The sequence below is a fragment of the Triticum urartu genome, chromosome 1A (assembly GCF_056163025.1).
Source record: "Triticum urartu cultivar PI428250 chromosome 1A, HENAU_Tu73, whole genome shotgun sequence".
Lineage (NCBI taxonomy): Eukaryota > Viridiplantae > Streptophyta > Magnoliopsida > Poales > Poaceae > Triticum > Triticum urartu.
In genome coordinates, this window is record NC_141873.1 from 593,204,128 (window position 1) to 593,228,792 (window position 24,665).

Genomic DNA, 24,665 nt, shown 5'->3' on the forward strand with positions numbered 1-24,665 from the left:
ACCGGTTGGTGTTACCAACCGGTACTAAAGGTTTTTTTTAATTTTTTTTTTATTTTTAATTTTCCTGAATTATTTGATAATTTAGTCTCTAATCACCTCTCTTAACTTCTCAAGTGTGGATCACTCATTCCAAATCGCTTGACTTTTCCCGGCCGGTCACCCATCCTCTCACTCCCCCTTCCTGAGCACGCTTAACTTCGGAGTTCTATTCCACCTACATTCCAAGTCTGCACTTGTTGTTTTCCTGACAAATGTAAGCTGTCAATCCTATTAACCCTCAGTAGTTTAGCTTGAGCATGAAGTCACACATTTCATCGTTTGAGTTTGAAACTATTATTCTAAAAAACAGTAATTATGTAGTAACACTAATATTTCTTGAATAAGTAGTTTGACCATAGTTTGACCACAGTTTGACCAGATTTGGCCAAAATTCAAAAAAACTGAGATACTTATTTAGTAACACTAATAGTATTGCGTAATTATTTAGTAACACTCTATATTTCTTGAATCAGTTGTTTGACCGGTTTGACAAGATTTAACCAAAATTCAAAAAAACATAAATTAGAGCATATCTTTTTTTCCTTTTACAATTTTTTCATTTCAAAAATTGTCCTAAACCCTAAACCCGGGACTTAAAACGCCGGAAACTCTATGCTAAACAGTAAAAACTAAGGGTTTAAACCATAAAACCTAACCCTAAACTCTGAAATCTAAACCCTAGCACTAAACACTAAAAACGTCTAAAAAACGTCTAAAACACCCAAAAACTCCATTTTCCCTTTGGAATTTTGTGATTTAAAAAAATTGTCGAAACGGAAAACTAGTTGGTTCCTCTCTTTGGCACATTGTTGACCTGTACTAGTTGGTTCCTCTGTGTGTTGCATGTGTTTGAGAAGAAGAACCAAGTACTAGTGTTGGAATATATTCTTGCTCACTGAACCATGGGAGATCCATGTAAAGAAAAAACAGGGGATTCTAGTGTTAATAAGATGTATGAAATATTTAGCAAACTGCTTGAGCACCAGCAGCAATCAAAGGCTGCTCCTGAGCCAGATAAAAATACACTTGAGCCAAATTCAGTCCGACTATCAGGACCTGGTGACTACATCAGTTGGGCACGCCATGCCAAATTGATTTTGAGCACCAATGACTATGATTATTTACTTGTTGGCAATGCAGAAAGTTTGGAGAAAGGCGGTGCATGCAGGAAACAAATCAATGATAAAGTACTAGTATGGATGCTGGGATGTATGGAACCAAAATTAGAGAACAAGTGGAAGGCATGGGCACTGTTTGTGAGGTCTGGTCATCTTTGAAGAAACAATTTGTAGGGAAACAAATAAAATGCGAGCCACCCATATCATGCATGAGTTAACTAATTTGAAGCAGCGCTCAAGATCTATAACAGAGTATGCAGGTGAAGTAAAAAAATTATACAGAGACTTACATTATGATCACCCTTTTGAACCTATTCACAAGGATGACTTGGCAATTCATCATGTGTGGTTTGAGTCATTTGTGAGCAAGCTATTTCTTGATGGCCTAGACCATGAACTAAACCTCTGTCATCAATTGATATTTGCAATGCCTGAGTGGCCTAGTCTTGATGATATTATTTCTAGCATGATTGAGGAGGAGACTCGTTTGGCACAACCGAAGGAGGATGGTCAGGAGCATGCAGATGCTCGTGCTGCATTATCCATACAACCTTGTCATGCTACAAATTCTTTTGGTAAGGTGGATAAAAGCAAATTGCTTTGTGACCATTGCAAGAGAAAAGGACACACCAAGGGTGAGTGTTTTGAGTTGCATGGTTATCCACCTTGGTGGGATAAAGGGAGATCTCAGCTAGGGGGAGCTCGGGGTTCAAACAAAAGACAAGCTAATTATAATGCATCTGCAGGGCAACTACATGTGGTAGACATGCAAGCTCTTGAGGATTTCAAATCCAAGCTCAAACTCTCCGAAGGCTCATCTTCATCCCAATGTTCCTCCAAAGTTGATTCTATCTTTAATGCCATCACCCAAGGTATGGAATCACACCAAGCCTAGTCAAAATCATGGATAATTGATACTGGAGCTACTAACCACATGACAGGAGTGTCGGTGTCAAAACCGGCCGATCTCGTGTAGGGGGTCCCGAACTGTGCGTCTGAGGATCAAAGGTAACAAGGGATACAAGAGACACAACGTTTACCCAGGTTCGGGCCCTCTTAATGGAGGTAAAACCCTACGTCCTGCTTGATTGTATTTAATGAGTATAGGGGTTACAAGAGTCGATCTACCTCGAGATCGTAATGGCGAAACCCTAGTCTCGACGGCCACCTTACTTTGGTTTCTTTCTAATCTTTCAGGAATACCACAACCTTCGTGTTGCCGCCTTCGACTCCCAGGCTCGAGAGCTGAGCCGGCGGACCAACGACCTGGCCGACAGCCGAAGTAAGTACTTGGTTTGTTTGTCTCCTGTGGGGGCGCGCCAGCGCACCCACTGGGTGTAGTCCCCGAGATTCGGGCCGACTACCGCGTAGTCGGGTCGAATCTTTCTTGATGACTCCTTTCTTATTGATTTTTCTTCTTCTTTGTCTTCAGGGGCCAACGCCGACTTGAGGAAGGAGCTTGGCGAAGCGAAGGCCGCCCTTTTCGCCAAAGAGGCCGAGTGCACTGCCTTGGCCCAGGAATGGGATCGCCTGGCCAAGAAGCTGGCCGACCAAGAGGAGAGCCACAAAACGGCCCTTGAGGCGGCGAAGGAGAGCGAAGCCGCCGTGCTGGCGGAGTATGAGATAGCGGCGGCGACCTGGTCCGAGACCCGGCGAGGCCTGGAGGAAGGCTACGGCCGGATTGAAGACTTGATCAACGGTAAGCTGCTTTCCACGGCCTTCCCCCGTCCCTTGCCGTCTGGGTTTTTTTTTGACTTATCTTGGACTGCTGCTTGTTGTTTCTTGCAGATTACTTCCCGGGCTACTCCGTCTTCGCTGCCCAAACCATCGAGGCTCATCGCGAAGCGCGCCGTCAAGCGGGGGCCGACATTGCGCCGGACGCAAACCGGACCCTTGAGGAGCAGCTTCTGGCTGTCCAGGCGCGGCTGCAGCCGGCCCACCGGATGCTCCGCCGGCTCCAACGTGCCGAGGCGCAAGTGCTGGCCGCCCTCTGGCCTGGCGAGACGATCCCCCGCACCCCGAGCCGAACTGCCGACTGGCTGGAAGTCGCAGTCGGACGCTTCGAGGCTTGGAAGGCGTCAGCGGCCCGCCTCGGAGCCTGGCGGGCGTTGGAATTCGTACGGGCTTGGTACCCAGGACTGAGCTTGGACCAGCTGCGTACTTGGCGGATGGAGGCCGACGCGGAGCTGGAGGAGGTGAGGCCGGCTATCGCCCAGGGAGCTTCAACGATCGCCGAGTGCACCGACATCAGCGTTTTCGCACCCGAAATCGATGATGATGGTGTCGCGCAGCCGGAGGAGTGGTTCGTGCTGAACCCGGCGGTGGGCGAGGACTCGGCGGAGGAGATCGCCTCCAGCGACGAGGGCGAAGAGGACGAAGACGACGACGGCGGAGACGTCGAGCCGGCTCCCAAGACGGTACGCATCTTGGACCCGTCGAAGTGCATGCGCCAATGGGTGGAGTCCGGAGCCGGCGGCAGGTACTGGGTCTCGGCCCAGTCGACGAGGAAGTCGGCTAGCGCTTGGGACTTGATGGCGGTGCGGGGCTGGTAGAAGATTGTGTAAGGGGCCAGCTCGATTGCCCATTTCGCGACCCGGCCGGATGCATCCCGGCTGCCTATGATCTCGGCTAGCGGGGCAGTGCATACGACCGTGACGGGATGCTCTTGAAAGTAGGGCTTCAGCTTCTTGGTGGTGAAGTACACGCCGTAACACATCTTTTGGTAGTGCGGGTAGTTCTGCTTTGAGGCGGACAGCACCTCGCTCAAATAATACACCGGCCTCTGGACCGGCTGGGCTCGGCCTTCTTCCGGGCGCTGGACTACGATGACGGTGCTGACCACCCGGCTGGTTGCAGCGATGTAAAGGAGCATGGGCTCTTTCTCAGTCGGCGCTGCGAGGACAGGCGGCGTGGCCAGCATCTTCTTCAACTCGTGGAAAGCTTGGTCGGCCTGGTCGTTCCACTCGAAGTGAGTGCTCTTCTTCATGAGGCGGTAGAGGGGGAGGGCCTTTTCTCCGAGCCGGCTCATGAAGCGGTTCAAGGAGGCTAAGCACCCGGTGAACTTCTGAATGTCTCGAAGCTTGGTGGGGATCGCCATTCTCTCGATGGCCTTGATCTTCGCTGGGTTGCATTCGATGCCGTGTTCGGAGACCAGGAAGCCTAGGAGCTGGCCGGCTGGCACCCCGAACACGCATTTCTCGGGGTTGAGCTTGATTTGGAACCGGTGCAGGTTCTCAAATGTTTCCTTGATGTCTTCCAGCAAGGCGCCACGCTTCTCCGTCTTCACCACGACGTCGTCCACGTAAACGTGGGCATTCCTGCCGAGCTGCTTGAGGAGGCACTTCTGCATGCAACGCTGAAAGGTGGCACTGGCATTTCTCAAGCCGAATGTCATAGTCAGGTAGCAGAAGGCTCCGAACGGCGTGATGAAGGCGGTCTTCAGGCGGTCATCTGGGTCTAGCTTTATCTGGTGATATCCAGAGTAAGCATCCAAAAAACTCAACAGCTCGCATCCGGCTGTGGAGTCTATCACTTGGTCTATCCTTGGCAGGGCGAAAGGATCTTTGGGGCAGGCTTTGTTGAGACTTGTGTAGTCTATACACATGCGCCACTTGTTATTCTTCTTCAGCACAAGGACCGGGTTGGCGAGCCACTCTGGAAAGAAAACTTCCATGATGAAGCCGGCCGCCAGGAGCCGGGCTATTTCCTCCCCTACAATCCTGCGTTTCTCCTCCGACAGTCGGCGGAGGGGCTGTCTGACTGGCTTTGCGTCTTCTCGAACATGTAACTTGTGCTCGGCGAATTTCCTCGGAACACCCGGCATGTACTTGGGGGACCATGCGAAGATGTCCCGATTCTCACGGAGGAAATCGGCGAGCTCGCCTTCCTATTTGCTGTTTAGGTTTGCCCCGATGACGGCAGACCTCTCCGGACACTCGGGGTCGAGAGGTATCTTCTTCGTCTCCTTGGCCGGCTGAAAAGACCCTTGAGTGTCATGCTGCTTGGGGTCGGGAGACACGGCCGACTGCTTGCCGGCCATGGCCACGACTCGGTCCAGCATCTTCTTCTCTTCAGCGATCACAAGGGACTCGGCCAGCCGACTGCTGGCCGCGGCGCACTCGGAGGACTTCTTATAGTCGCCGGCTACGGTGATGACGCCTTTGGTGCTTGGTATCTTCATCTTGAGGTATGCATAGTGGGGAACCACCATGAATTTGGCCAAGGCAGGTCGGCCCAGCAATGCATGGTAAGGGCTCTCCAGGTCCACCACCTCAAACCAGATCGCTTCCCGGCGGAAATGCTCCTTGTCCCCAAAAAGTACATCAATCTTGATTTTGCCAATGGGGGCGCAGGACAGGCCGGGTACGATCCCGTGGAACACTGTCCGAGTGGGCATGAGCTGTTTTGTCTTGACGTTCAACTTCTCCAGGGTGTCACGATACAAGATGTTGATGCTGCTCCCGCCGTCTATCAATACACGAGAGAAGCGGGCGGCGCATCTGTCCGTTGCAAGGGTGGCTTCCAGGACCAAAGCATAAGAGCCGAGAGACGGCATCACCTCTGGGTGGTCGGCCCGGCTCCAGCTGATGGGCTTTTCTGACCAATGCATGTGTTCAGCGGGGTTGGCAGCGACCACACTGACTTCCTGGTGCTCTCGGCGTTTGCTGCGCCGGTCTTCGGGCTGGCTGGTGAAGATGACGTAGGTTGCTTGCTCATTAGGGAACTCGTCGTGCACGGCTCCGACTGCGGGCCGAGCGGCCGGAGGCGGCGGGCCGGCAGGCGGAGGCGGCAGGAGCCCCTCACCCTTAGAGATTCGGGTGAGCCAGTTGCACTTCCGGGTCGTGTGGTTGGACGGCTTCGCGCCGCTGTGGAACTTGCAAGGGGCGTCGAGGGTTTGCTCGTAGGAGAAGGCGGGCTGCCAAGCCGGCCTGCCGCCCTTGGGCTTCTTGGGCGCCGGTCGTTCTTCAGGCGGCGCATCTTCGACCGTGGCCACCTGCCGGCTAGCGGGAGGCGGCGCCGGGCCCTTGCGCTTGTGGTCGTTCGAGTTGGGGTGTCGGCCGGGCTCTCCAGCCGGCGTCTTGGGCGCCGGGTTGAGCACCTTCCCGGACGCGTCTATCCGAAGCTCGGTCTTCATTGAGGATTCGGCGGTGGCGTACTTGTCCGCTATGTCCAGAAGCTCGTCGAGAGTAGCCGGCTCGTCGCAGAGGAGCTTGTGCTTGAGGAGGGTGCCTTCTCGGTATCCGGCTGTGAAGTACTCTATGGCTTCTACCTCGTGCACCCCTTCACAGGAGTTGCGGAGCTCGGCCCAACGCATGAGGTAATCGCGAGTGGACTCGGCGGGGCCTTGCACGCACAAGGAGAGCTGTCTGGGCTTGGGAGCCCGCTTGTAGGTGCTGGTGAAGTTGCGGATGAAGGCTTCTGTGAAGTCTAGCCAACTGTTGATGCTACGTGGCTTGAGGCTGTTGAGCCAAGTCCGCGCCATGCCTTGCAGCATGAGGGGCACGTACTTCACGGCGACTCGCCGGTTGCCGTTGGCTATGCTAACTGCGGTGGAGTAGTCGATCAACCAATCTTCCGGCTTCACGGAGCCGTTGTACTTGGGCGTGTCTCTTGGGAGCGAGAACCCTTTGGGAAAGGACTCGTCGCGGATGCGGGGGCCAAAGCAAGGCGGGCCGACATCGTCTTCTTCTTCCAATGCCAGGGATCGTGCCAGGCGGTCGAGCCGATGGCGGGCGTCGTTCTCGCCGATTCCTTCGCGGCGGCCCAGTCGGCCGCTGAGAGTCGGGTGCGCCACTGGCGGTGAGGCGGGATATCTCTCTCCACGGGGCGGAGGCGGAGGCGGGTCGCCCCGCCACTCCATGGCTCGGGGATAACCGTCCGCGTCCCGCTCGATGGAGATCCGGGTCCGGCGGCGGCTGGCAGCCGGCTCCTTCTCGCGTCGCGCGCGGGTATCGCTCGTAGTCGGCGTCCGGGACGTCGCGCCGTGCTCTCGGCACGGGGGAAGGCTTTCCGTGCGAGCGTTGGCTTCGTGCCGCTGCGTGGCGGCGTCGATCAACTGCTGGATGCGCCGGGTCATGTGGGGAAGGTCTTCGGGCTCCAGGCCGTCCAGCTCGTCTACGGCCGCCTGGGCGGCACGCAAGTTCTCGAGCGGAGTGGCATAGACCGGGCGGTCGACTCCCAGCGCGTCGGCGATGAAGGCGCCGCATTGCTTGACAAGGCCGGCCCGGCTTGGCCCGCTCGGGGCCGGCGTGCCGAAGGCGGCGCGGTCAGCCTCGCGCTGGTAGGCTTCAGTGAGGCGTCTTACGGAGGCCAGCCTCCGGCCCTCTGCGAGGAGGGCGAGGCGGCGTGCTTCCAGGGCTTCGTCGTCGGCGTCGGCCGGGAGAGGAGCGGACAGGTCGTGGGCCGCCGCGCGCGAGGCGTCGCGGGCGCTCTCGTTGGCCGGGCCGCTGTGGCCGACAACCATCACTTCGGCGGCGACAGCATCGTGGCCGTCGGCTCGAGGAAGCGGGTCGTCGTAGATCACGACGTTGGTGGGGAAGGCATCGTAGGAGGCCGTGTCGGAGTCGACAGGCATCGGGTCGGTGGAGCCAACCGACTCCAGGTCCGCAGCGGGCTCGCTGGAGACATGGAGCTGGCCGAGGAGGTTGGCGAGGTGGTCAGTGCCCGCATTGGAGGCGAGCTCGTCGGGGAGATCGGCGAGGCTGCTTGCCGCGCAGATGCTGGTGACGCCTTGCAGCGCGTCGTGGCAAGCGCCATCGGGCGTGCCGGGCTGGCTACGCTCGCTGGGGAGGAAGAGGGTTCCCGTCCAGAACAGGTCTCCGGACGACGGTGCGCCTGGCCCCACGGTGGGCGCCAAATGTCGGGTGGTGGGCGCGACATATGCCAACGGGTGGCTTATCTGTGTGGGAACCAGTAAGACATCGCCGGTGCCTGGAAGTGGGATGAGGCGTAGACATGCACGCCGGCGGATCTTACCCAGCTTCGGGGCTCTCTGAGGAGATAACACCCCTACTGCTGCTCTGCGGGGTCTCCGCATGCTCACTAGATGAATCGAGTAGCTACACAACGCTCCTTGAGCTGTTTTGGGGGAGGAGGAGGAAGAAAGGGCACGGCTAGCCTGCTTCTTCTCCTTGTATGGTCTCTCGAACTAGCAGGGGGTCGAACCCTTTGCATGGGTGCCTCGGGGGGTTTATATAGGCCTACCCCCTGGGGGTACAATGGTAATCCGGCTGGGCGCGGGGCCCGGCCGTCTGTGACTGCACTCGCCGGCTTCTGCGCCGACTGCTGGGGCCCGCCGGCTGGTGGGTCCCGCTGGCTGCCAACTCCTTGGTCACTGTGGCTTAATCTTGCTGACGTGAGCTTCATCGTGGTAAGCACGGCTACAGTACCGCCGCCTGCCGGGCGATCGCTGTAGCCTTACCGCGTCCTGTCTCCTTAATGGGGCGTCTTCTTCGAGGGAGGCGGCAAGCCGGCCGCGGGGAGCTGGCTCCGTCTCGGGCCGGCTGGTCGGAAGCGTGGCCGCCTTCGGCCGTCCCTCCGCGCGAAGGGGCCCACCGCCTGTGGGCCGCGCTGGCGGCCCGTCGTGGGTGACGCCAGGGTCAACGTGGCTACAGTGCAGCGCCGGACGGGTCGTGCCTACCTCGTACGGCGCACTGTGCCAAGCGTGCTCTGGGATTCGGGGGTGGCAGGCTCTCCTGTAGCCACGCCCCGTCGCACCACTGTTAGGTGGGTGCAAACTTTGTGGGTACGGTCTTGACTGCTTTATGGGGAGCCGGCTTGAAGGAGTCGGCTTTCTCGTAGCCGGCTTCTTGGAGTCGGCCCCCTCACGAAGGTTGAAGTCGGACCGCCTTCCCAAAGCCGGCCTAGATCGTAGCCGGCGGGGGGAAGGTGGCCCCGTGTCTTGGATTCTTGAGAGCCGGGCGGGCTCGTAATTTTTGCAGAATTGCCAGGGGAAGCCGGCTAGGCTACCCATGGCCATTTATTCCGACAAGGAGACTCGTTTGGCACAACCGAAGGAGGATGGTCAGGAGCATGCAGATGCTCATGCTGCATTATCCATACAACCTTGTCATGCTACAAATTCTTTTGGTAAGGAGGATAAAAGCAAATTGCTTTGTGACCATTGCAAGAGAAAAGGACACACCAAGGGTGAGTGTTTTGAGTTGCATGGTTATCCACCTTGGTGGGATAAAGGGAGTTCTCAGCTAGGGGGAGCTCGGGGTTCAAACAAAAGACAAGCTAATTACAATGCATCTGCAGGGGAACTACCTGTGGTAGACATGCAAGCTGTTGAGGATTTCAAATCCAAGCTCAAACTCTCTGAAGGCTCATCTTCATCCCAAGGTTCCTCCAAAGTTCATTCTATCTTTAATGCCATCACCCAAGGTATGGAATCACACCAAGCCTAGTCAAAATAATGGATAATTGATACTGGAGCTACTAACCACATGACAGGAGTGTCGGTGTCAAAACCGGCTAATCTCGTGTAGGGGGTCCCGAACTGTGCGTCTGAGGATCGAAGGTAACAAGGGATACAGGAGACACAACGTTTACCCAGGTTCGGGCCCTCTTAATGGAGGTAAAACCCTATGTCCTGCTTGATTGTATTTAATGAGTATAGGGGTTACAAGAGTCGATCTACCTCGAGATCGTAATGGCTAAACCCTAGATGTCTAGTGCCGGGGTACTGATCCACGGGCACCTATGGGACCGGCGGGCCAAGTCCCTTTCGGTTCGGCGGGGGCGGAGGTCGTACAAAGAGCGGATCAAGGCGAAGCACACGAGCAGTTTACCCAGGTTCGGGCCGCACGGATGCGTAAAACCCTACTCCTGCTTTGTAGTTTGTATTGAGTTCTTGCTCGGGAGCGCTGAGTTCTACAGTACACACCAGCAGCTAACGAGACCGAGCGTGAGTGTTCGAACCAGCTAACCCCCCTCTCTGTTGCGCATGGGCCTCCTTTTATATGCTCAAGGGGTCACCGACAGGTGGCAACGTAGACAAGGGCAAAAAGGGAAAGGTGGTGCGGTTGGTAAAGCTACCTGCTACAGTGTCATACCTAACCCTGACGGCAGGGGACAAGGGCCTTAAATGCCTGTCTGCGTCGCCTAAACAGTGTAAAAGGGACCGTCAGGGACGCCACCGCTCGCCACGGCGGCAATCTTGTCAGCGCCGCTTGCCACCGCTCACTGCTGGCTGCACAGCCTCCCGCCACGTACGCTGGGAAGGGTCCCAGAGCGACACGTTGGTGGATGTGCTGGAGCGCGGGCACGGAGTGGTGGCTTGCCGCGGCAAGCGCCTTGCCGCGGTCGTTGTCTTGTCGCGTCCGGGAGCTTGTCGCTCACTGGGCCTTGCCGGGACGCGTGGCGCGCCGCGGCAAGTTCCTTGAGATGCCTTGGGTGGCCTTCCCGGCAAGCTCCTCTTGCCGGGGTCTTGACTTGGATACTTTGTTCTTGAACGGCTCCAAAGGAACCACGGAGGACCTTGGCGGTCACCCGGCAAGCCTTGCCGCGGGACGCTACGACTGCTCGTGCACAAGTTCGGGATAGTAAGGGTACCCCTACTCTAGTACACCGACAGGAGCCCCCGGGCCTGGGCCATACACGGTGCCGAGCGCTGTTGGGCCAGGCCCAAAACAGGGCACGGGCACGCGCGGCCTAGGTTACGCCGTATCTTTCTCCGTATCCACCGCGCCCTCCCCGAACGGCACGCATTGAATGCGGCATCGTGGGAGAGATCGTGGGTGGTTATTTTATTCGGAAATGCGGAATGTCCGCCCCCTCCCTCTTTATAAGCAGGGGAAACAGGGGCAGTTCGCACATTCGCCCGTTGCTGCTTCCAATCTCAGAAATCTCCGCCGCTCCCTCGCCTCCCCAAAGCCGAAAGAGAGCAGCGCTCCGCCCCCATTGCCACCAGCGCCACCAACGCCATCAATCTCCTCCACCACTTCCATCATGGCTCCAAAAGCCGACAAGGGGAAGGTCGTGAAGTCGACCGAGGCGCAGCGGCTTGCGGCGCTGCGGAAGGAGCGGGCGGTCTTCCCCCCAAGCTTGTTGCGAAGGAGCTGAGGGAGAACTATTACCTCTTCTGGTCGGCGGAGACGCGAGCACATCCGCGCATGAAGGTACTCCCCGCCGCCGCTTGGAAGAAGGCCCCAAATGGATACCCCTTCTTCCCTCTGTTCTTCTACTGCGGGCTCTGCCCGCCTTTTTCTGAATTTTTCTGCGACATCATGAATACCTATGGATTCCACCTCCTTGACTTCACCCCCAATGCCGTTCTGACCATGGCAGTTTTCGCACATCTCTGCGAAAACTTTGTCGGAGTCCATCCCAACATAGTCCTCTTTCGCCACTTCTTCATACCCAGAGTAGACAGAGGAGAGCCTCTATTCGGCGGAATCGCTTGGATCTCAAGGGCCGGCAAGAAAGAAACCTATCTGCAGGGAGAGTTCCGCGGCAAGTGGGAGGAGTGGAGAGCAGATTGGTGCTGGATTGAGGAGGAGAATCCGCAGCCATTCACCACCCGGCGCCAAACCCCAGTAGCTCGCGGCAGCGATTGGAGTGACGTGGCCCCGGAAGACGACAGGCTGAAGATTGCCGTCACCAGGATCCTGCGCCTCAGGCTTGCCGGGCTCACCATAGGCGCTGTTGGCGCGGACTTTCTTCGCCGCCGCATCGCCCCCCTGCAGGAACGGGGGAGACCCACTTGGGAGTTCAAGAATGTGGCGGACATCATGAGGCTGCGGCCGGGCCTCAACTACAACTTCACAGTTCTGGAGCTAAACGCGATGCTCCAGGAGCTCTTCAAGTATGACCCCCAACATCCCAAAGTTTTTAGGTTGCCGTGGGGCGTCGTTCCGTTGTGCAACAATTTCTCGCTCGACCGCATCCGTGCAATGATGCCGGAGTGGGACTCGCATGGAATTGTGCCAACTTGGCAGGAGCCTGCAGACGACGTTGTGCAGCAATTCTTCGATGACTTGGTAGAAGTGGCGATCCGCGCCGACGAGAAGGACGGCCTCACCCGCGACACCACCGATGCAGAGATGGCACTGATCGCCACCAGGCTGGAAGAGGCGGCGGTAGCCGCGGCCGCGGGCGAGTTTGGATTCACCGTGGAGGAGGCAGATGCAGCAGAGGCGGGAAGCCGTGCCGAGCGACAGGAGCCTGCCGGTGAGAAAGAGCTTGCCGGGCAGAACGTTGAGTCGAGCGAGCCCGCCAAGGATACGAGCGGCTCGCTGGAGATCAACTCGTCTTCCACTTCGTCTTCAGACAGCTCGCCGCAAGCAGAGCCTCCATCCCCACCAAGAAGGCGTCTCCGCAAGGCCGGTGACGTAGCGGAGCGGCAAGCGGGTCAACAGACGACAACTGGAGCGGGGCCCTCCCGGACCACCGCTTCTGCTCCTGCCGCTTCTCATGCCGCGACGACAGCTGGAGCGGGGTCGTCTCAGACCACCGCCACTGCTCCTGCCAAGCGGCCAAGGGAAGCTTCTCCTCCGCCTCCTCACACCAGGCGCGCGCCGGACTTTGACTTCTCCGCGTTCAGCTCCGACGAGGAAGAAGAATAAGAGTAAGCTTCTCTTGCTGTACTTGCTGTTCTTCAATTCTTGCTGTTTTGTCTTGTGTCTCACTTGCTTTACTCTGAACTTGTTCCTTTTCAGGACTCTGGCCCAGAGAGCAGCGAAGAGAGCCAAGGCCCCGGTGATTATCATCGAGGATGAACCCACGGCGACAGCGGGGTGTGCACCCGAGACAACCTTGCCGGACCCGGCAACTTTTCTCCAGAGCAGCCCCCAGCGTAAGTATATGGTTTGCTTCCCGCTTGTGAGGTGCACATGAATACTCTGTTTTTGCTGATATTTGATTGTTGATTTGTGTAGGAGCAGAGCAGCCCCACCAGGAGCCAAGGGAGAATCCCCCGACAAGGGAGAACTCTCCGGCAAGGGAGGGCTTCCCGGTAAGGGAGAAGTCTCCGGCAAGGGATAGCACCAGCGGCCCCCCGACGGCGGAGACCACGACTGCAGAACCCGGTACAGGTAATCCTTTCGCTGCAAGGCTTCCCTTGGGTTCTTCTTCTTTTGATCTTCTGTTTGTTGGATTTTTGCTTGACTCTTCTCCCTTTTCCGGCTGCCAGACCCATCTGCTGCAGAGCCGATGGAGACCGAGGTTGCCGCCGAAGAAGCGGCCGGTGCTGGCGATCCCGCCGGCGCAGAGGCCGCCAAGGCTGCCGCCGCAGCAACTGGCAAGGGGTCCGGCGATCGCACTGACGGCCCTGAGGCCGCAGGAGCGCCAGGCGCTACACCGACCGCCGACCCGTCCGCCGCTGCCGCAGCGCCAGGCTCCGAAGAGCCCCAGCCAGGCGTCTACCTGAAGGCCGGCGAAGGCGTCTTCATCAACCTCCCCTGGGCGTTAAGCTCCAGGGCGCTGGTCGAGGGAGAGATCTTCGACGAGGAAGTGCTTGCCTCCGTGGGGCTGACGCTGGTTGACGCGCCGAGCAGCAGCAGCAACGAGCCTGAGGAAGAGCGGCTGCTGTGGAAGTTGCTGTCGCTCTACCGCGCGCGGCAAGCCAAGCTGGACTCCCGCGAGGCGCTTGTCGCGAAGGCGGGAGTAGACATCAAGAAGCGCGCGGAGGAGCTCCGGGGCTTCCACCAGGAAGCTCGTCGGTCCTTGGCAGAGGAGCGGGAGCAACTCGACGAAGCGCAGAAGGCCTTCCTCCTCGAGAAGGCCGAAGTCGAAGAGCAGCAGCGGCTTGCCGCTGTGAAGCTATCCACGGAGGAGGGCGAGCTGGCGCAGCGGAAGGTCAATCTTGACGCCCATGAGGAGGAGCTTGCCGCTAGCGAGGAAAAACTCGGCAGAGCCCTCAAGCAAGCAGAGGACGCTGCCGCCGCCGCCGAGGCCGCCAAGAAGGAGTTGGAGATGAAGGTGGCGCAGCTGGAGGTCAATCTTGCCGAGAAGGGCAAAGAGCTCAGCGCCACCAAGGACTCCAATGCAAATCTTGAGTCGAAGTTGACTGCTTTGACCAAGACGCTGGACGGCGCCAAGAAGTAGGAGGCGGCCTTGAAGGAGGAGATCAAGGCCGACAAGGCGCTGCTGGAAAGTGTCGCCGCCACCCAAAACGCTTTCTGGGAGACTGTGGAGCACTGGACGGAGAGTCTTGTGAATGCTGCGACAGACATTGACAAGGAGTTGGCGTAGCTGGGGATGGAGGATCTCGGGTATCCCTCCGACGAGAACCTCCAACCCAGCGCCAAGCTCGTCTTGTTCTTCAAGGGCGTGGCGACGGCCCTCCAGCGACTCCGGGAGAGGGTCCCAAAGCAGCTGGCCGACGAGTCGCGCAAGATCTGCGCGGGAGCTCTTCAGAAAGTGTTGGTGAAGGTGGCCTTCCGCAATCCAGGCCTCAACCTCACCAACGTCCTCAAGACCCTGCCGCCGGATGCTGATCTGGAGGCGCTCAAGGCCCTTGTCGCACCCATTGTGGACAAGGTGAGCGGGATCAAGAGGATCGAGGGCGATCGTGTAGATTAGGCCGCCCAAAGCTTGACAGTTCCAGTGCCCACTCAACAATCCTGCCTGTCGCTTCTGGATTCTGTAGTATCCTCTTCAGCGGAAAGCGAGTGACAACTGTGATCTCATGTGCTTGGAAGTAATGGCGCAGCTTTCTCGAGTCCATGAGAAGGCCGAAAAGCAATTTCTGCACGCCAGAGTACCTTGACCTAGCCCCCTGTAGAAGGGAACTGACAAAGTAAACTGGGCGCTGCACCATTTTCTTCTGTGTCTCCTCGTGCATCTGCGCAGATCCATCTTTGTCGGGACCAGAGCTTGCCGGGGTAGCCCCCTGCTTGTCGCTGGATGCGCTTGCCGTGGTTGCTGACTCGTCATCTTCCTCCCTCTGTGCACTAACGCAGCACTAACCACTTGATTGGTTGCCGCTATGTACAACAGCAACTTCTCTTGTCGATTAGGTGCGACAAGTATTGGAGGGGAGGACAGGTATCTCTTCAAGTCTTGCAGCGCAGCCTCCGCTTCCGGAGTCCATTTCATTGGACCTTCCTTTTTCAATAATTTGAAAAATGGCAGGGCGCACTCAGCAGACCTAGAGATAAACCTGCTGAGAGCAGCCACGCAACCGGCAAGTCTTTGTACATCCTTGACGCGCTTTGGTGCTTCAATCTGCTCAATGGCCTTGATCTTGTCGGGATTGGCTTCAATTCCCCGCTGAGACACGAAGAACCCGAGAAGCTTGCTGGAGGGGACTCCAAACACACACTTCTCTGGGTTGAGCTTGAGGCTGATCTTGCGTAGATTTGCAAAGGTCTCGTCTAAATTTTGAATCAGAGTTGCCTTGTCCTTGCTCTTGACCACTATATCATCCATGTAGGCTTGCACATTTCTGTGTATTTGTGGCTCCAGAGCGACATGGACTACTCTTGCAAATGTTGAACCAGCATTTTTTAATCTGAAAGGCATCCGTATGAAACAGTACGTGCCACATGGAGTAATAAATGCGGTCTTCTCCTCATCCTCTTCTGCCATGAAGATTTGATGGTATCCTGAGTATGCGTCAAGAAATGAAAGCAAATCACATCCGGCTGTGGAGTCAACAATCTGGTCAATGCGCGGCAAAGGAAATGGGTCTTTGGGACAAGCTTTGTTAACATCGGTAAAATCGATACAAAGTCTCCATTTTCCATTCGCCTTGCGCATGACAACAGGATTGGCCAACCACGTAGGATGGGGCACTCCTCTGACAAGGCCTGCTGCTTCCATCTTCTTGATCTCTTCTGCAATAAATTCTTGGCGCTCCACTGCTTGCTTCCTGACCTTATGCTTGACGGGCTGCGCATGTGGACAAACGGCGAGGTGGTGCTCAATTACTTTCCTGGGAACACCGGGGATGTCAGACGGTTGCCATGCAAACACGTCGACATTCGCCCGCAGGAAAGAAATGAGTGCGCTTTCCTATTTAGGGTCGAGAGTGGCACTGTTGGTTCCTTGGCGGACACCTTCTTCGTCTCTGGCGGAGCTGCCATTGTCTTCTTACACTTGCCGGTGGAGCTCGATGGTGCGTCCTCGACGGCAGCGCAGCACTCCGAAGAGGTGCGCTTGCCGGAGTGGGCATCAGAACTCTTGCCGGACTTGGTCTTCTTCTTCCCCCCGGGAGCTTCAGCGGCAAGTTACTTGCGGTCTGTTGCGGCTGCGGCTTCCCGGTAGATCTTGTCGGCGCAGATAAGAGCATCCTTCTTGTCGCCAGGGACAGAGATGACGCTTATCGGGCCTGGCATCTTCAGCATGTTGTACGCGTAGTGAGAGGCTGCCATGAACTTGGCGAGTGCTGGGCGGCCAAGTATCCCATTGTAAGGCAATGGAATATCGGCAACGTCAAAAGTGACCCTCTCAGTCCTGAAGTTGAGCTCGCTGCCAAATGTTACTGGCAACGTGACCTTTCCCTTCGACTTGCTCCTTCCCGGGTTAATTCCTTGGAATGTGCCGGTCTCTTCAAGCTCGCTGTCAGGGATCTGGAGCTTCTGGAGTACAGCGGAGGAGATCAGGTTCAAGCCGGCCCCGCCGTCAACTAACATCTTAGTGACCTTGAGGTTGCGGATAGTTGGTGAAACCAACATCGGCAAGCACCCAACTGCAGTTGTGCGGTCAGGGTGGTCCTCAATATCAAAGATGATAGGCGTGCTGGACCATTTCAGAAGCTTGCGTGACTCGACAGGTGGTTCTGCTGCATTGACTTCCCGCACCCACTGCTTGAGTTGGCGGTGCGAAGTATGCAGAGAAGCACCGCCGTCAACACACAGGACCTCTGTGGCTTTCTGGAACTCCTGTTCGCTGGTCTCAACATCATCCATGTCTTCGTCGTCGTCGTCGTCTTCATCCTTGTCGCGGCCGCGGGGAGGTCTGTCTCCTTGCCGCTGTTTGGCCTTGCCGCGGTGTCCTCCCCGGCCGGCGCGCTTCTTGCCAGATTCTCCAACGCCTCCTTGGGACCTCTCCTTGTCTCGTCGCTCGTACTCAGCCTTTTGTTGCTGGACAAGCTGCTCGACCTTCTTGCAGCTCTGGAGGTCATGGCCCTTGGTGCGGTGAATCTTGCAGTACTGCTTGTCGGTGCCTTCCTGCTTGTCGGCGACAGCCATAGCCTGGCAGTTGGTGCATGCGGCAATCTCCTTGCCGGAGCTACCAACTTTGGCTTTCTGGGCGGCACCTTCTTTGCCGGACTGCTCAACGACTAGCACATCTTTACCTTTCTTCTTCCTGTTCCGCCGCCGGTTTTTCTTTGCCGGGGCTGCATCCTCACTGTCAGATCCTCCTGCTCCTATATTCTCTCCGGGGAGTTTCCTCCCTTCTTCAGCACGTGCACACTTGTCGGCCAGGGCATACAGCTCACTGACGTCTCTGATCTTGCACATCGCCATCTCCTCCCGCATCCTGCGGTTACGCACGTTCTGATGGAACGCGCTGATGACCGCGGCAGGGTGGACATCTGGGATGTTGTGCTGTACACGGCTGAATCTCTGAATGTACTTGCGCAGGGGCTCTCCTTCCTTCTGGGCGAGCAGATGAAGGTCGCTCTCTTGGCCATGAGGTTTGTGGCCGCCTGTAAAGGCGCCGACAAACTGATAGCATAGATCTACCCAGGAGGATATGGAGTTGTCCGGCAAGTGCATGAGCCAGGACCTGACGTTGGGTTTGAGCACCAGCGGGAAGTAGCTGGCAAGGATCTTGTCGTCCCGCCCCCCGGCAGCCTGCACCGCGATGGTGTAGATGCTGAGGAACTCTGACGGATGCGACTTGCCATCGTACTTCTCCGGTACGTCTGGTTTGATATTCTTCATACTGGGCCACTGGACTTGCGGCAGCTCACGGGTGAACGCAGGGCAACCTACCGCGTTCGGCAAGTCGCCTGGTTCCCCTGGCACATGCATGTCGACAGAGGGCCCAGCGCGCTGGTCTGCTTGACGTCGCGCTTCTCTTCGGCGCTCGATGCGAGTACGAGCGTCTTCTTGCTGTCGTTCATGAAGAACTTGGCGCTGATCGCGGCGAGCTCGCGGATCTGATGACGCGGTGGAGTCGCTGTCGAGGTGGATCCGGCGAGTCGGCGATCTTGGCCTTCGGGGTGGAGAGTGCACAGAGGTTGCTCCCCCACCGGTCTTGTCGCCACCGGCTCATGCCTGGCTGACTTGCCGCGGCTGCGACGTGCTCGGTTGCCGCTGAGTGTCGTCGTTGGCGAAGCCGATGAGACTCTGGATGGTGGCCCTCCAGTCGTCGATCTTGTCTGCTGTTGGAGGGTAGTCTAGGAGCAGTTGAGCTCGCGCCAAAGCTTCTGCTGCAGTGGCGGGTGGTGGTGGCGAACGGTGCGAGGAGCGGGATATGCTCGGACTTCTAACTACGTTAGAAGGAGCAGTATCCTGTCCAGGTGATTGTGCCTCGCTCGTGCCAGCATGGTCGCGTGCATGGTGGTCTTGAGCACTCCGAGATCCACCAGCTCGATCTTGGTCCAGCAAACGCATGGTACCGTGAGTGCCATGACGCTGCCGGTCTCGCGCCTCCTAAGATGGGCGCGGTGCATGTACGGACACCGAGGCCTTGGAGTGCGCCCGGTCGTTGTGGGAGCCGGCTACACCGCCGATGGGCAGCGCAGCCTTGTCCTTGGACCTGGCAGCACCGTGAGCTCCCTCGTCGACGCTCGTTCTTCTGCCGGCGTCCGCCCCATCAGCCATTTGCTCCGGTGGTAGTGGGGCGAACGGAGCAGCCACCTCCGAAGCCTTCTTCTTCGGTGGCATGTTGATGAAGATGATGAAGATCTAGCCCGCGTGAACACCGGATCTGGTTCACACAACCTCGACGCCCCCTACCTGGCGCGCCAAAGATGCCTGGGTACTGATCCACGGGCACCTATGGGACCAGCGGGCCGAGTCCCTTTCGGTTCGGCGGGGGCGGAGGTCGTGCAAAGAGCGGATCGAGGCGAAGCACACGAGCAGTTTACCCAAGTTCGGGCCGCACGGATGCATAAAATCCTACTCCTGCTTTGTAGTTTGTATTGAGTTCTTGCTCGGGAGCGCTGAGTGCTACAGTACACACCAGCAGCTAACGAGACCGAGCGTGAGTGTTCAAACCAGCTAACCCCCCTCTATGTTGCGCATGGGCCTCCTTTTATATGCTCAAGGGGTCACCGACAGGTGGCAACATAGACAAGGGCAAAAAGGGAAAGGTGCTGCGGTTGGTACAGCTACCTGCTACAGTGTATCATACCTAACCCTGACGGCAGGGGACAAGGGCCTTAAATGCCTGTCTGCGTTGCCTAAACAGTGTAAAAGGGACCGTCAGGGACGCCACCGCTCGCCACGGCAGCAATCTTGTCAGCGCCGCTTGCCACCGGTCACCGCTGGCTGCACAGCCTCCCACCACGTACGCTGGGAAGGGTCCTAGAGCGACACGTTGGTGGATGTGCTGGAGCGCGGGCACGGATTGGTGGCTTGCCGCGGTCGTTGTCTTGTCGCGTCCGGGAGCTTGTCGCTCACCGGGCCTTGCCGGGACGCGTGGCGCCCCGCGGCAAGTTCCTTGAGATGCCTTGGGTGGCCTTCCCGGCAAGCTCCTCTTGCCGGGGTCTTGACTTGGATACTTTGTTCTTGAACGGCTCCAAAGGAACCAGGGAGGACCTTGGCGGTCACCCGGCAAGCCTTGCCGCGGGACACTGCGACTGCCCGTGCACAAGTTCGGGATACTAAGGGTACCCCTACTCTAGTACACCGACATCTAGCCTATATGAATTCTGATAGCCTCTACGGACTAGACCCTCCAGTTTATATAGACACCAGAGGGGCCTAGGGTTGTACATGTTGGGGAACGTAGTAATTTCAAAAAACAATCCTACGCACACGCAAGATCTATCATGGTGATGCATAGCAATGAGAGGGGAAGAGTGTTGTACACGTACCCACGTAGACCATAAGCAGAAGCATTATGACAACGCGGTTGATGTAGTCGTACGTCTTCACGATCCGACCGATCCTAGTACCGAAAGTATGGCACCTCCGCGATCTGCACACGTTCGGCTCGGTGATGTCCCACGAACTCCTGATCTAGCTAAGTGTCGAGGGAGAGTTTCGTAAGCACGACGGCGTGATGACGGTGATGATGAAGCTACCGGCGCAGGGCTTAGCCTAAGCACTATCACGATATGACCGAGGTGGATTATGGTGGAGAGGGCACCGCACACGGCTAAGGGATCAATGATCAACTTGTGTGTTCTAGGGTGCCCCTGCCCTCGTATATAAAGGAGCAAGGGGGGAGGCCGGCCGGCCCTTGGAGGTGTGCCAAGGAGGGGAGGAGTCCTCCTCCTAGTAGGAGTAGGACTCCCCCTTTCCTAGTCCAACTAGGAGGAGGAAGGGGAAAGGAAGGAGAGGGAGAGAAGAGAAGGAAAGGGGGGTCATGGAAAAATGTATGATTTAATTCAGAACCCAAATGTGTCATGGAAAAATGTGCATCACCTCTGGTACTGTTTACAGCATTTTCCATAAATGATGAGCATTTTTGAAAGCAATTTGGATTTACTGAAAATATTTTAGGTGAACCTAGTGAATTCCTTTGAAGCTATGGGTTTAGGCAATCCCCATTCACTAGTAGCAAACGGAGCTTTAGCGCCGGTTTGTAAGGGCCTTTAGTGCCGGTTCCATAACCGACACTAAAGGGTGGTCACTAAAGGCCCCCCGCCCTTTAGTACCGGTTCGACACGAACCTGCGCTAAAGTGCCACCACGTGCCGTGAGCTCGCGCCCTGGTATGGGGGACCTTTAGTACCGGTTGGTTTTACCAACCGGTAATAAAGGTTTTTTTGTTGAAAATTTTGGAAAAATAATTTTGATTTTTTTTTGATTTTTAATTTTCCAGAATTATTTGATAATTTAGTCTCTAATCACCTTTCTTAACTGCTCAAGTGTGGATCACTCATTCCAAATCGCCTGACTTCCCGTCCGGTCACCCATCCTCTCACTCCCCCAGCCTGAGCACGCTTAACTTGAGAGTTCTATTCCCCCTACATTCCAAGTTTGCACTTGTTGTTTTCCTGACAAATGTAAGCTGTCAATCCTATTAACCCTCAGTAGTTTAGCTTGAGCATGAAGTCACACATTTCATCGTTTGAGTTTCAAACTATTATTCTAAAAAACAGTAATTATGTAGTAACACTAATATTTCTTGAATAAGTAGTTTGACCATAGTTTGACCACAGTTTGACCAGATTTGGCCAAAATTCAAAAAAATTGAGATACTTATTTAGTAACACTAATAGTATTGCGTAATTATTTAGAAACACTCTATATTTCTTCAATCAGTTGTTTGACCGGTTTGACAATATTTAACCAAAATTCAAGAAAACATAAATTAGAGCATATCTTTTTTTCCTTTTACAATTTTGTCATTTCAAAAATTGTCCTAAACCCTAAACCCGGGACTTAAAACGTCAGAAACTCTATGCTAAACAGTAAAAACTAAGGGTTTAAACCATAAAACCTAACCCTAAACTCTGAAATCTAACCCCTAGCACTAAACGCTAAAAACCTCTAAAAACGTCTAAAACGCCCAAAAACTCCATTTTCCCTTTGGAATTTTGTGATTTTAAAAAATTGTCGAAACGGAAAACTGGTTGGTTCCTCTCTTTGGCACATTGTTGACCTGTACTAGTTGGTTCCTCTAGGTGTTGCATGTGTTTGAGAAGAAGAACCAAGTACTAGTGTTGGAATATATTCTTGCTCACTAAACCATGGGAGGTCCAAGTAAAGAAAAATTAGGGGATTCTAGTGTTAATAAGATTAATGAAATATTTAGCAAACTGCTTGAGCACCAGCAGAAATCAAAGGCTGCTCCTGAGCCAGTTAAGAATACACTTGAGCCAAATTCAGTCCGACTATCAGGACGTGGTGACTACATCAGTTGGGCACGCCATGCCAAATTGATTTTGAGCACCAATGACTATGATTATTTACTTGTTGGCAATCAAGAAAGTTTGGAGAAAGGTGGTGCATGCAGGAAACAAATCAATGATAAAGTACTAGTATGGATGTTGGGAAGTATGGAACCGAAATTAGAGAACAAGTGGAAGGCATGGGCACTGTTTGTGAGGTCTGGTCATCTTTGAAGAAACAATTTGTAGGGAAACAAATAAAATGCAAGCCACCCATATCATGCATGATTTAACTAATTTGAAGCAGCGCTCAATATCTATAACAGAGTATGTAGGTGAAGTAAAAAAATTATACAGAGACTTACACTATCATCACCCTTTTGAACCTGTTCACAAGGATGACTTGGCAATTCATCACTTGTGGTTTGAGTCATTTGTGAGCAAGCTATTTCTTGATGGCCTAGACCATGAACTAAACCTCTGTCGTCAATTGATATTTGCAATTCCTGAGTGGCCTAGTCTTGATGATATTATTTCTAGCATGATTGAGGAGGAGACTCGTTTGGCACAACCGAAGGAGGATGGTCAGGAGCATGCAGATGCTCGTGCTGCATTATCCATACAACCTTGTCATGCTACAAATTCTTTTGGTAAGGTGGATAAAAGCAAATTGCTTTGTGACCATTGCAAGAGAAAAGGACACACCAAGGGTGAGTGTTTTGAGTTGCATGGTTATCCACCTTGGTGGGATAAAGGGAGATCTCAGCTAGGGGGAGCTCGGGGTTCAAACAAAAGACAAGCTAATTATAATGCATCTGCAAGGGAACTACCTGTGGTAGACATGCAAGCTCTTGAGGATTTCAAATCCAAGCTCAAACTCTCCGAAGGCTCATCTGAAGGAAATATGCCCTAGAGGCAATAATAAAGTTATTATTTATTTCCTTATATCATGATAAATGTTTATTATTCATGCTAGAATTGTATTAACCGGAAACATAATACATGTGTGAATACATAGACAAACAAAGTGTCACTAGCATGCCTCTACTTGACTAGCTCGTTAATCAAAGATGGTTATGTTTCCTAACCATGAACAATGAGTTGTTATTTGATTAACGGGATCACATCATTAAGTGAATGATCTGATTGACATGACCCATTCCATTAGCTTAGCACCCGATCATTTACTATGTTGCTATTGCTTTCTTCATGACTTATACATGTTCCTATAACTATGAGATTATGCAACTCCCGTTTACCGGAGGAACACTTTGGGTACTACCAAACGTCACAACGTAACTGGGTGATTATAAAGGAGTACTACAGGTTTCTCCAATGGTACATGTTGGGTTGGGGTATTTCGAGATTAGGTTTTGTCACTCCGATTGTCGGAGAGGTATCTCTTGGCCCTCTCGGTAATGCACATCACATAAGCCTTGCAAGCATTACAACTAATATGTTAGTTGTGAGATGATGTATTACGGAACGAGTAAAGAGACTTGCCGGTAACGAGATTGAACTAGGTATTGGATACCGACGATCGAATCTCGGGCAAGTAACATACCGATGACAAAGGGAACAACGTATGTTGTTATGCGGTCTGACCGATAAAGATTTTCGTAGAATATGTAGGAGCCAATATGGGCATCCAGGTCCCGCTATTGGTTATTGACCGGAGACGTGTCTCAGTCATGTCTACATTGTTCTCGAACCCGTAGGGTCCGCACGCTTAAGTTTACGATGATAGTTATATTATGAGTTTATGCATTTTGATACCGAAGGTTGTTCGGAGTCCCGGATGTGATCACGGACATGACGAGGAGTCTCGAAATGGTCGAGATGTAAAGATTGATATATTGGAAGCCTATGTTTGGATATCGGAAGTGTTCCGGGTGAAATCGGGATTTTACCGGAGTACTGGGAAGGTTACCGGAACCCCCCGGGAGCTAAATGGGCCATGATGGGCCTTAGTGGAAAAGAGAAGAGGCAGCCCTACATGGGCTGTGCACCTCCCCCTTCCCCTAGTCCTATTAGGACTAGGAGAGGTGGCCGGCCCCCTCTCTCTCTTTTCCCCCTCCGCGAATCCTATTCCAACTAGGATTGGGGGGGGGGGGAATCCTACTCCCAGAGGGAGTAGGACTCTCCCGGCACGCCAAGCTTGGCTGGCCAGCCTCCCCCCTCTAGTCCTTTATATACTGAGGCAGAGGCACCCCAAGAACACACAAGTTGATCCACGTGATCTATTCCTTAGCCGTGTGCGGTGCCCCCAGCCACCATATTCCTCGATAATACTGTAGCGGAGTTTAGGCGAAGCCCTGCTGCTGTAGTGCATCAAGATCGTCACCACGCCGTCGTACTGACGGAACTCTTCCCCGACACTTTGCTGGATCGGAGTCCGGGGATCGTCATCGAGCTGAACGTGTGCTCGAACTCGGAGGTGCCGTAGTTTCGGTGCTTGATCGGTTGGATCGTGAAGACGTACGACTACTTCCTCTACGTCGTGTCAGCGCTTCCGCAGTCGGTCTGCGTTGGGTACGTAGACAACACTCTCCCCTCTCGTTGCTGTGCATCACATGATCTTGCGTGTGCGTAGGAATTTTTTTGAAA

At 54.8% G+C, this 24,665-nt stretch overlaps 1 pseudogene; it reads left to right on the top strand.

Annotated features, from left to right (window-relative positions):
* Positions 1–941: 941 nt before the first annotated feature.
* Positions 942–2,133, top strand: LOC147993254 (uncharacterized; annotated as a pseudogene).
* Positions 2,134–24,665: the final 22,532 nt, after the last annotated feature.